Raw genomic sequence first — 10,449 nt, 5'->3', positions numbered from 1 at the left:
CCTCTGGATGGCATCCTGTCCCTTAGGCATGTCGACCGCACCACTCAGCTTGGTGTCAACTGCAAACTTGTTGAGGGTGCACTCGATCCCACTAAGTCATTGATGAAGATATTAAACAGTACCGGTCCCAATACGGACCCCTGCGGGACACCACTCGTCACCAATCTCCATCTGGACATTGAGCAGTTGACCACTACCCTCTGGATGCATCCATCCAACCAATTCCTCACCCACCAGACAGTCCACACATCAAATCCATACCTCTCCAGTTTAGAGAGAAGGATGTTGTGGGGGACTGTGTCAAAGGCCAACTTTATCTTTCCACTTTATCAACTTTATCTTTCCAGTTCCTAGGTCATCTCACTTCAACCTGCATTAAAACATTAGGGATCGCTGTGATTAATAGTATTCTTCAAGCCCACTTGGCATTGTTGGGAGAGGACTCACAGGTTCTGTTTCTGTGGGAAGAATTAGGAGACAACCAGTAAGCCTGAGGAGAGGATGGGTATCTCAAGACCATTGACCTTCCAGTATTCATGACATCTCTATTACTACAGCATCTAGCTGAAGAGTGAAGACTGTATCCATTACACCAAAAAGGAAGAAGAGTGAACTGAAATTGGTTCTGTTTTGATGTGTCTTCTCTCTGTAATTTGTCCAAAGCAGGGACATGCAATTCTGAACAGACTTTTTCATTCTCATTCACTGCTCTGTTTTTCAATTTAACTTTATTTTTATTAATGACAAGGTTCAACTCCTACTGGCATCCATGGAAAAGCTACAGGATTTCCAGGGAAGAAAGATCAAGATCATCAAAACTGGCATATCGGTCTTCACTTTCAATTTCATTCTCAGCTGTGTGAATAACTTCATCATTATTTAAATACAATGAACTGATTTAAGATACACAGGCAGATCCCTCAATAAGATGTGATTATTTTGAGCACATTCTGTAAAAGCTTCACACTAAAAGCATGAAGAGTAGCACCCACAGAAGAGCAATCACAGTTAAGCATTGTTAGATTGTACAGTATTTTTTTAAAAAGATCTGTTTCTGGATCTTGTTGGGCCCACTAATATGCTGTACAACTTTCCGCAGCTTTGAATCCTGAAGTTAGCAGCTAAGCTTCTAGTCAGACTACCAAATTTTCATGTTACCCATCAGAAAACTCAAAGCACCACTGCATAAAATTGTTGATGCCTGGCAGCAACCTAAGTAGCAAGAACAGTGTCTCAAGTCCTGCTTTCTGTCTCATTTCGGAAAGCTAATCTCTTATTGTAATCTTGACCAAAAAATGTGAATACAAGTTTGAATTAGATTTAAGCGATCATTTAAAAACTCACCCTGGAAATAATTAATTAGGGAAAAATTCTCACTTTTACCCTTCTCCTTCTACAGACAGCCTAAAGGAAAAAAAAAACAGCCTGGAAGAGTCTCCTACAGGAAACAAATTCAGGTTGCTGTTGGTTCCTGTGTTCCCCTTTACTGCAAAAAGAACAAAACCCAAGAATAAACCAACACCCTTTAGCCTAAAACCCCCGAAATCCCCAAAGAGGAGGTTCATGATATGTCTGTAGCTTTGCTCACCTGTCATGTGGAGGTTACTGTTAGCGGGTAAGTTAGAGTTGCGTGAAAAAGAAAAGAGGATTGTTCTAATCAGTCTCATACTGGGAAGGAAATTACTGGGAAGCACCTCTGCTCCACTTTCCCCCTCCCACCTTGCCAATACAATTTCAGAAAAGCAAAAGCTCTTACTTCATTGTGCAAAATCAAAGGCCACTTTAAGAAAATTTAACCCCATTGCCCTGTTGTTCTATATCTAATCTCGAGAAATAGGCAAGAAAAGTTCAAAAGAAACATGTCTTCTGCAAACTGTGGTAACTGTTTTTATTGCCTATCTATCTGTCAAGGAAATAAGCACTCATATCAGTCTGGAAGTGATAAAAAGATCACAATGGATTTTTTAACTTTGCACTTTTTCATGCAAATTATTGACAATCTTTGTCATGAAAATGATATAATTTTAATTGAAAATCTTGTTTCCCTGCTTTTTATTTCCATTTACATTTTTAAAAATAGTAAAAAATAAATATGAAATACAATATTGCCTATAGTAAGAGTTGATAAGTCATCTCTTCTCTTGCTTCTGCTATATTCTCTTTATATGTTCATCTGAATTTATATATTAATATTGCAGTTCATATGGATTAAGTTTATCTGTAATTTGCATCAATAAAAGTCAGTACTGTAAGTAGCTTACTACATAAAACACTGATTAAACTTCCTTTAAAATCAATGGGTAATACTATAATCTGACAAGTAATACAGAAAATATTATAATATATATAATAAATAATAAATGTAGGTCATTTACCGTTTATCATTTAAAATTGACCTTAAGAGAATAGCAAATAGATATGGATTTTAATTCTATCAAATTTAAATTCTAATTTAGATTCCAGATTAATATCAAAGCTGGAAAATTATCTTGTCCACATGGATTTTTACTATTTTATAATTCATAAATGTAATTGTATCATTTTTGTTGCACAGGACATCCAAGTCAGGAAAAAAAATCCCCTTTTTTCATATTTTTACACATGTTTCTACAATGTTTAAGTTTCAAAACTTGTTTTCAAAGACAATAGAGGAAATTGTGGAATATATAGTTTTATATATAGGGAAAACTACTCTTAAAAACAATTGATTTTGTACTTTATAAAGCTGTATGAAACTTTGGTGTGGAGCAGACTTATAAAGATGCTCCAAACATGAATCAATAACAATTATTTTATTTCTGTTTGGTAAATTGGAAGATAGGAAAAGTTTCTTCTTGTTTGAAAGGCAAGAAAATGAGTAAACACCAAGTTGGGCAACTGCTAATAAACTGGAAAAGAGAAAACCACTTCAGATAGAAAAAAAATATTATTCTTTGAAAATTTTTGAATTAATTACGGTAGGAGGATAGAATATTTGTCAATCAGGATGTTACATTTAAAGACAATTTTAACTGAGAAAATGCTAAAAGATGCGTTTTACCTTAGCAATAGAGAGACGAAAGAAATGTGAGTGTCATTTCTTTTACTTCACTACAAACAAAAGTATGAGAAAAATAGTTTTTGCAGTCTTTGAATTGGAATCTCTTTTTCTTTCCTCAGATTTGTTGCTGACTAAATCTGACATGGATTCTCGTGGTTTAAAACTTTTTTTTTTTTAATTTTTTCAACACATTCTACTTTCTACATGAAAGACCCATATCCAGACCTTACAGTCAGCACAGCGTGTAGGAAGCTCAGACTTTGGCCTGCCAGTTATATACACTAAGATGCAAAAAGGATCTGTAACACTGCAGTGAAAAGAAGTTTATACTGCTCTCTGTGCCACTGATCAATGTTACAGCAAGGAGGAGATGTGAGATATACCTTTACTGTGCATACAGACCTGTTTTCTATGTTGAACAGACTGTGTTTGTCTAGTAGCTTTGTAGTCCACCTTCCATTCCTACTACTATAGCAAATCTAGCATGATATCTGATTATCACTTACTATTTACAGGAAATTTGAAAAATGGAGAATGAGTTTGGAAAAGACACTGGAAATCAGACTGAGTTCTGGTGGGAAAGCTACTCACTGTTATGCCATCTATAATATTAATCCTTTAAATAAAAAAATTGGGTAGTTTCAAAAATACGTTGTCTTTAAAGTTAATATCCAAAACATGATGTATCAAACACATATGAAAAAAATCCGACACTTATGTATCTTATGTATGGGAAGTCATATTTTTAGACTGAAAATGAATATGCTTTTCTTTGTGAAATATAGGCACACACATATCCTCAGAAATCCAAAATAATGGCTGACTTGCAAACCTGTATTTTGTAACTTTGTAAGCTCCGAGGAAGCTCTGTCAAGAACCAGGCTCCAGCATGGTAAGCACTCTGAGGGTAAGTAATTGAGACAGTCTCTCCCCCAAATAGACCACAACCTAGACGCCATATGAAACCGATGGGAGACAGAGGCAGGTATGTTTTCTACAATGTCATTAACAAGGTTTAGAGTATTAGTTTTTCAACCAATTGTTTAACCAGTGCTAGATGGAGAAAATTTGCAGAGTACAGAAAAGCCTTAAGAAGGCATTTTGTGCCTGAGGAAGGGACAGATAAGCAGGTAATTGTGGCTGCAACTGCTGATAGAGTGAAGACTGAACCTTGATAAATTAACAAATGTGATAGTGTGAGACTAAACGCTTAGGACTTGAAAAAGAGAAAGGGGCTGAAGATGATGTGGTGGGGAAGGGACAGGCAGGGAGAGGTAGCAAACACGGATAGGGCATGGTTAGATCAATGAAAAGGAAGCTGATTCTAGCAACAGCATGTTGAATGGAAATTTGTCTCAATGTTCTTTGTTACTCAAAATGTTTGCTGTGATAGATCCTACATTATGTGTATGTCACTGTTGTTAGGTCAAGCTGCTTGTATGGCTAGGAGTATCTCACACTGCTGGGTTTTATAAGGATTACTTGCTAACTTTTAAAGTTAAAGCTTCTGCATCTTTTCCTTCTTTTTTTTTTTTCACCCTTTCTTTTAAATTCCAGACTAGTCCACAGATTTAAAAAATCCAAGCCATCTATCTGTTCTGTAATCACTTCATTCCCACGAAGTGAGAAACAATCTCCAGGTACTTTCGTGATGCTCTATTGTTAACACTGAGGTTAGGAAATTGTTCTGCCATTTTTAGAAGATACCTTTGTGGGTGGAAATGTACCTTGCAGAGAGAAATGGCATTTACTGTCTACTATTTCCTCTGTTATTTAGGATACCAACTATGGCAGATTATATGTGGATGTTGAATTTCTTCCCAAAATGTGCAGTAATACCAGTTTGCAGATTTTTATTTTGCTTGACACAAAGTTGCTTAATCCTAGAGGGAGAAAATCTTCAGTTTTACATAGTTTATTTCTTTTTAGATATTTCTCCTTGTGCACTGTATGATTCCTCTGATAGGTTAGGTTTTCTCAAAAGCGCTAAATGACATATAAAAAATCTGATGGATATACTACTAGAATACAAGTTTAGTAAGTTCATTTTCATACATCATATACAGTTTAAATCAGTAGTGAGTAAAGGTTATTAAATTAAGTACTATGAAAAATGAGTGGTCAGCTCTGGATTACAATACACTGATTCTACAGAGATCAGCTCATATCTCTTCTTTTCTTTTCTTTTCTTTTCTTTTCTTTTCTTTTCTTTTCTTTTCTTTTCTTTTCCTTTCTTTTTTCCCCCAGAAAAAGAAAAAGAAACTGTATTTTTAGTACCAACTCTTATGAGGAAAGAAAAAAAGAAAGGAAAAAAAAAACAACTTGGAAAATAATGATGTGAACAAGAATGTTTCATGGGCATCTGCCTGAATACAAAACCAGAAGAAAGCTCATCAAAATGAGCTTTATCTACTGCTTCTCACTGTGGCTTTTGCTAGCTTGCTGCTGGCAGAGGATGCCAAGTCATCTTCTGTTTCCAGGGCATTTGGGGAAATTGATTCCTAAACAAGGGTAATAAACCCCTGGAGAGGGGAGCTGGAAACTTGACCTGCCAAAACATTGTTGCACTGCCTTCTGGTCCAAGTGTGTAAGAAGCATCAAGTGCTCAGTAGCTTGACCAGCAGGTCCCATCAACCTCTAAATCTGGGCCCTTCTTAGGACCCAACTCTCTTTCCATGTTTTTTCTCACCAGGCAAGGGAGTCTGAGCACAAGTTGCCTGTGAAGATACTCGGCCTTTGCAACTGCTTTTTTAATGAAGTATTCCAGGCTGTCCTGTCTGTCCAGCTTTGGTCACATGAGCCGACAATGTGCACTCGCAGCCCAGAAGGCCAACCGAATCATGGGCTGCATCAAAAGAAGTGTGGCCAGCAGGTGGAAGGAGGTGATTCTGACCCTCTACTCTGCTCTCGTGAGACCCCACCTGGAGTACTGCATCCAGCTCTGGAGCCCTCAGCACAAGAAAAACATGGACCTGTTGGAGCGGGTCCAGAGGAGGGCCACAAAAAGGATCAGGGGGATGGAAAGCCTCTCCTGTGAAGAAAGGCTGAGAGAGTTGGGGTTATTGAGCCTGCAGAAGAGAAGGCTCTGGGAAGACCTTATTGCAGCCTTTCGGTACTTAAAGGTGGCTAACAAGAAAGATGAGGACAGACTTTTTAGCAGGGCCTGTTGCGACAGGACAAGGGGGAATGGTTTTAAACTAAAAGGAGGAAGATTTAGACTAGATAGAAGGAAGAAATTTTTTACGATGAGGGTGGTGAAACGCTGGAACAGGTTGCCCAGAGAGGTGGTAGATGCCCCATCCCTGGAAACGTTCAAGGTCAGGTTGGACGGGGCTCTGAGCAACCTGATCGAGTTGAAGATGTCCCTGCCCACGGCAGGCAGGTTGGACTAGATGACCTTTAAAGGTTCCTTCCAACCCAAACTGTTCTATTCTATGAAGCTGCATTCAGGATTTACCCCTTGGTGTATCACCTGAGCTGCTGCAGACTCCATCCCCCAAGGGCTGCTAGGAAATTTGGTATCTGGCTTGGGATTGATGTCACACTTGCAAGTAGTAGAGAGGAAATCCGTGAACATCTTAAGTGTTATACTCACCAGAAACTTGCCAACTACTCTGTTTGTCATCTTCTTTCTTATTTTTAAAACTATCACATGAAAACAGTATATACTAATTCCAGTTAAAGGGTTGTGGGGTTTTTTTTCCTTTTTTTTCCTTTTTAAAAAGAAAGCAATTCTGATTTCTTTTTTTAATTCCTGGACACAGGCTTAAAAAGCATAGCTTTTTTTTTCTCAAAGTATGGGTATTATTCTGAATAAATCTATAGCAATTCCACTCAAAAATATCATCAAATGCCTTGTGGACTTTTTGCTTACTGTATAGGAGTGGAGGCAGAGGGAGAAGTAGATTCTCAACATTCATTTTAAAAGAAATTACTTATATGTGGGTGTGAAACACTTTTTTAATTTTGCAAAATCTACTCCCTACCAAGGTCTATATTGAGGATGTTGCAGTTAAGAAAATCCAGTATTTTTTTAAAGAAAAACAAAAAAAAAACAGAGGGAAAATAAAACCAAATAAACCCCCCAACCTTTAATAAAGCTGAATGCAAAGAAGTTGCAAAAGTCATAGCCATCCCCAAATTAGGACATATATGAATATGATTAAAATTATACTTTTTCCTTTATATTTGTACAGGGCAGAAGGTGTAAAATGCCTGGCAGCAGCACGTGGAGGCAGAAAGAGCCTTTCAGTACAGCTGCAAACTGCAAGTACAGGCGGGTGTGGGGGGAACAGCTGGAAGCTCAAGAAGAAACAGGGACACCATGAATCACATTTCCTTCCTAGGCTGCTTCTGGAGCAGCAGGGCTCTTTATTACGACTTTAGAGTAAGCTCCTACTCACCCACTGCTTTTTTTCTAATACAATATCACACAGTCTCAAGAACTCTCTGTGGGAAAACAGCCAAATCTGAAGAAAGAGAATATGAAGGAGGCATGAGAATTATCTTCAAGTATGCAAAGAAAGGAACAGTCTCCACAGAGGTGGAGGCTAGGACAGAAAAAAAAAAAAGGATTAAACTGCAGCAAGGACGACTTCCATTAGATTCTCGGCAGAACTTTTTAACAGTGAGGACAGTCAATCTCAACAATGGATTGCTTGAAAAGGGCTATATTCTGGCAAGCTCTAAGAGCCATTTAGACAAGCATCTGACAGTAATGACATGCGTAGTGCTTACGCTGCTTTGGCACAAGAAGATGGACTATATGATCCTTCCAGATTCTTTCCAGCTCTATGAGTCTATGTGCAAAACAATAGTCACAGCTAATCTGCATTTGCAGGTTTGTTCCTGCTAAAAATAAAGGCTAGAATAAGGTGAATCTGAAAATGTGGCTCTTAATCTATCTACCTGTGTGATTCCTATTGGTGGGCGTTCTCTCCATGTCAACCAGAGAGAACCCTTATTTGCAAGGTCTCATCCAGGTCACATAGAGGAAAATGATCAGAATTCAGTTTCTCTGCGTTGCAGGATCCAGAGCTGAGTCAACCCTGCTGACTGAATGTTCAACCCACGTTCCAGGGAGTCTAAGTATTTCATATGTGATGTTTGAACCTCTAATCAAATAAAATTTCAGCTGGGAGATATACCAGTGTGTGGCCAGATTTTATTGTGTTTCTGTTTGAAATTCACTCATAGGTTTGAGAAATTCCTACATTTTTACCAGCACAGAGCATCTCTTATGTTGATCTATTTACCTCTTCTTTTCAAGAGCATGCAAATGACCAGGATTTCAGTGTTTTTCAAAATTATTTTATCCTCAACATGATTCCATTGAGATCCACAAATGCCTTAGATTTATTCCTACTCAGTATCTGATGCTCAATTATTAATTCACTAATGTCTGTAAAGTGCTTTGAAGATGAAAAACATTACATTGCAGAACTGCTAACTGATGCTTGGATGCTACTTTTACTGCTGCTGAAGCTGTTAGAAAATATGCTTGGAACCCATCCCCAAAGGCACATGATGAGGAAAGGTCATCTAGGGCAGCAGTTTATGCAGAAAGGAGTAAATCAGACTGAAATTCTAGAACTACACCATTTTTTTAATGCAGAGTCCAAAAGTCATTAGAGTTATGAGACCAGATTTTTTTCTTTAAACAAAGTATGTTTAACTATTAAATAGATCAAAAGGAAGAAAAAAAAACAATACAAGGAATAATTTAAAACAATATGGTGAAAAGCGCTTCCCACTAGCTTCTGGGAAGACAGGGCACTGTGTTTTTTGTCCTTCACTCGAATTAATTTGTACATGGATGGGGAGCTGAGTTTGAATGTGAAGTGCATTTGGATAGAACAGCCTTTTGGGCAGTTGTAGAGAATACAGAGAGGTCTGCGATGGCATTCAGTCTCTTTGACTATAGAGCAGTACGGTTTGGGTTTTGCTGTAGCACTGGTCTGCTTCTGCTCCAGGAAGATACCTTTTTAACCTATCATGGTCTTTTGGGGGCATGAAGCCAGAACCCTAAGTAAACATCCAAGAAGATCTCAGCAGGTAGGGCTTTGCCTTCAGGCTCTAGCATCTAGCTGTTTGCTGCAAGATCAGTAATGCTTTTATGGTATCCTCTCTGGTTCCCCTCAGACCCACTCTCCAGCTGGATTACATCTGAGAGTTGCTCTTCCCTCTGCCTGAGTTATGTACAGAAAGAAGAAGAGGCTTGTATTGATTTTTCACACATCACCCTCCTACCCACACGAACACACAGTCCTGATCATCAGATACTTTGGGCGTTTTGCTACACATATGTTGCTGCATTACAAAACACTGCTCTCTACTTACAGGATTACAAATGTTGCTGACCTAGTCTTCTGCCATTTCTGGAGAGCACTAGCTTTAAGAAAAGCTTGAAAGGACTGTTTGGCTCTGAGCAGAGACCAGTTGAAGGGATCAGATAGAGCTTTGACCCCGAGTGTCAGACTCTTTTATTTGAGCAAATTTTGAACAGCAGTCACTGCATGAGCTAAAACTCTACCCTGAGCAGACTTGAGCAGATAAAAACCCAGCCAGAGCTCAAACAGTTTAGAAATGTGGAAGACAACTGGAGAAGTTTAAACCCAGCGCTTCACTTTGTATCTGCAAGCAATGGAAACCAAAATGGACACCAAAAAAAAAAAAAAAAAACCAAAAAAAAAGATAAGTCAGGAGGAAGCTTTATCTCTGATGACAGCTTGTTCTGAAGCACTTGAGGTTTTTAATAGTTTCAGTCAGCTCAGCCAGGCAAGGCTAACACTGAAGCTGTTGCAGGCGTTTGAGAACTGCACTCCACATAAAAATAGAAAACATGAGTTACACAATTTTAAACAGAGGATACTAGAAGAAGTTGAAAAAATAGAGAAGTGACTTGAGCCAAGCCTCAATTTTAGGGGGTGGAGTCCTTGATAAGAGGCAAAACACTGAATGGGATCCGGAACAAAACACTCAGAGAGAGGTTATTGAAAGATCCAAAATTAACTGTGTGAAAAACAATTCAAATTTGGATAGCAAAAGAAGCCAATCAGTTCAAGCCAAAGCCCACAGACTGTTATTCAGACATGATGAATATTATAGGAAATTCAAAATACAAGAAATAAAGCAATCAAGGGTGGAAAGGTAGGAGGATTTCAATGCTGGGAGTCTCTAAAATACAGCTCATAAAGCAATATAGGTAAACATGTACACATTCACATGCAAACAGAAGAAGTAAAGATAATGTTTGACACCTGAAGAAAGATGCAGAAAATGAAATAGATTTGCCAATATGTTTAAGAGCCCACAGAATATGTTCTACATGGGCAAATGAGTTTCTCCTTAAGAGCAAAAGGTAATATTGCCAAAGGAGAAGAACAGACTGCCAATGTGTGTGTGGGGGG

Source organism: Fulmarus glacialis, unplaced genomic scaffold (genome assembly GCF_000690835.1).
Source record: "Fulmarus glacialis isolate BGI_N327 unplaced genomic scaffold, ASM69083v1 scaffold2287, whole genome shotgun sequence".
In the NCBI taxonomy this organism is placed as follows: Eukaryota; Metazoa; Chordata; class Aves; order Procellariiformes; family Procellariidae; genus Fulmarus; species Fulmarus glacialis.
Note: the sequence above shows the minus strand (reverse complement) of the source record.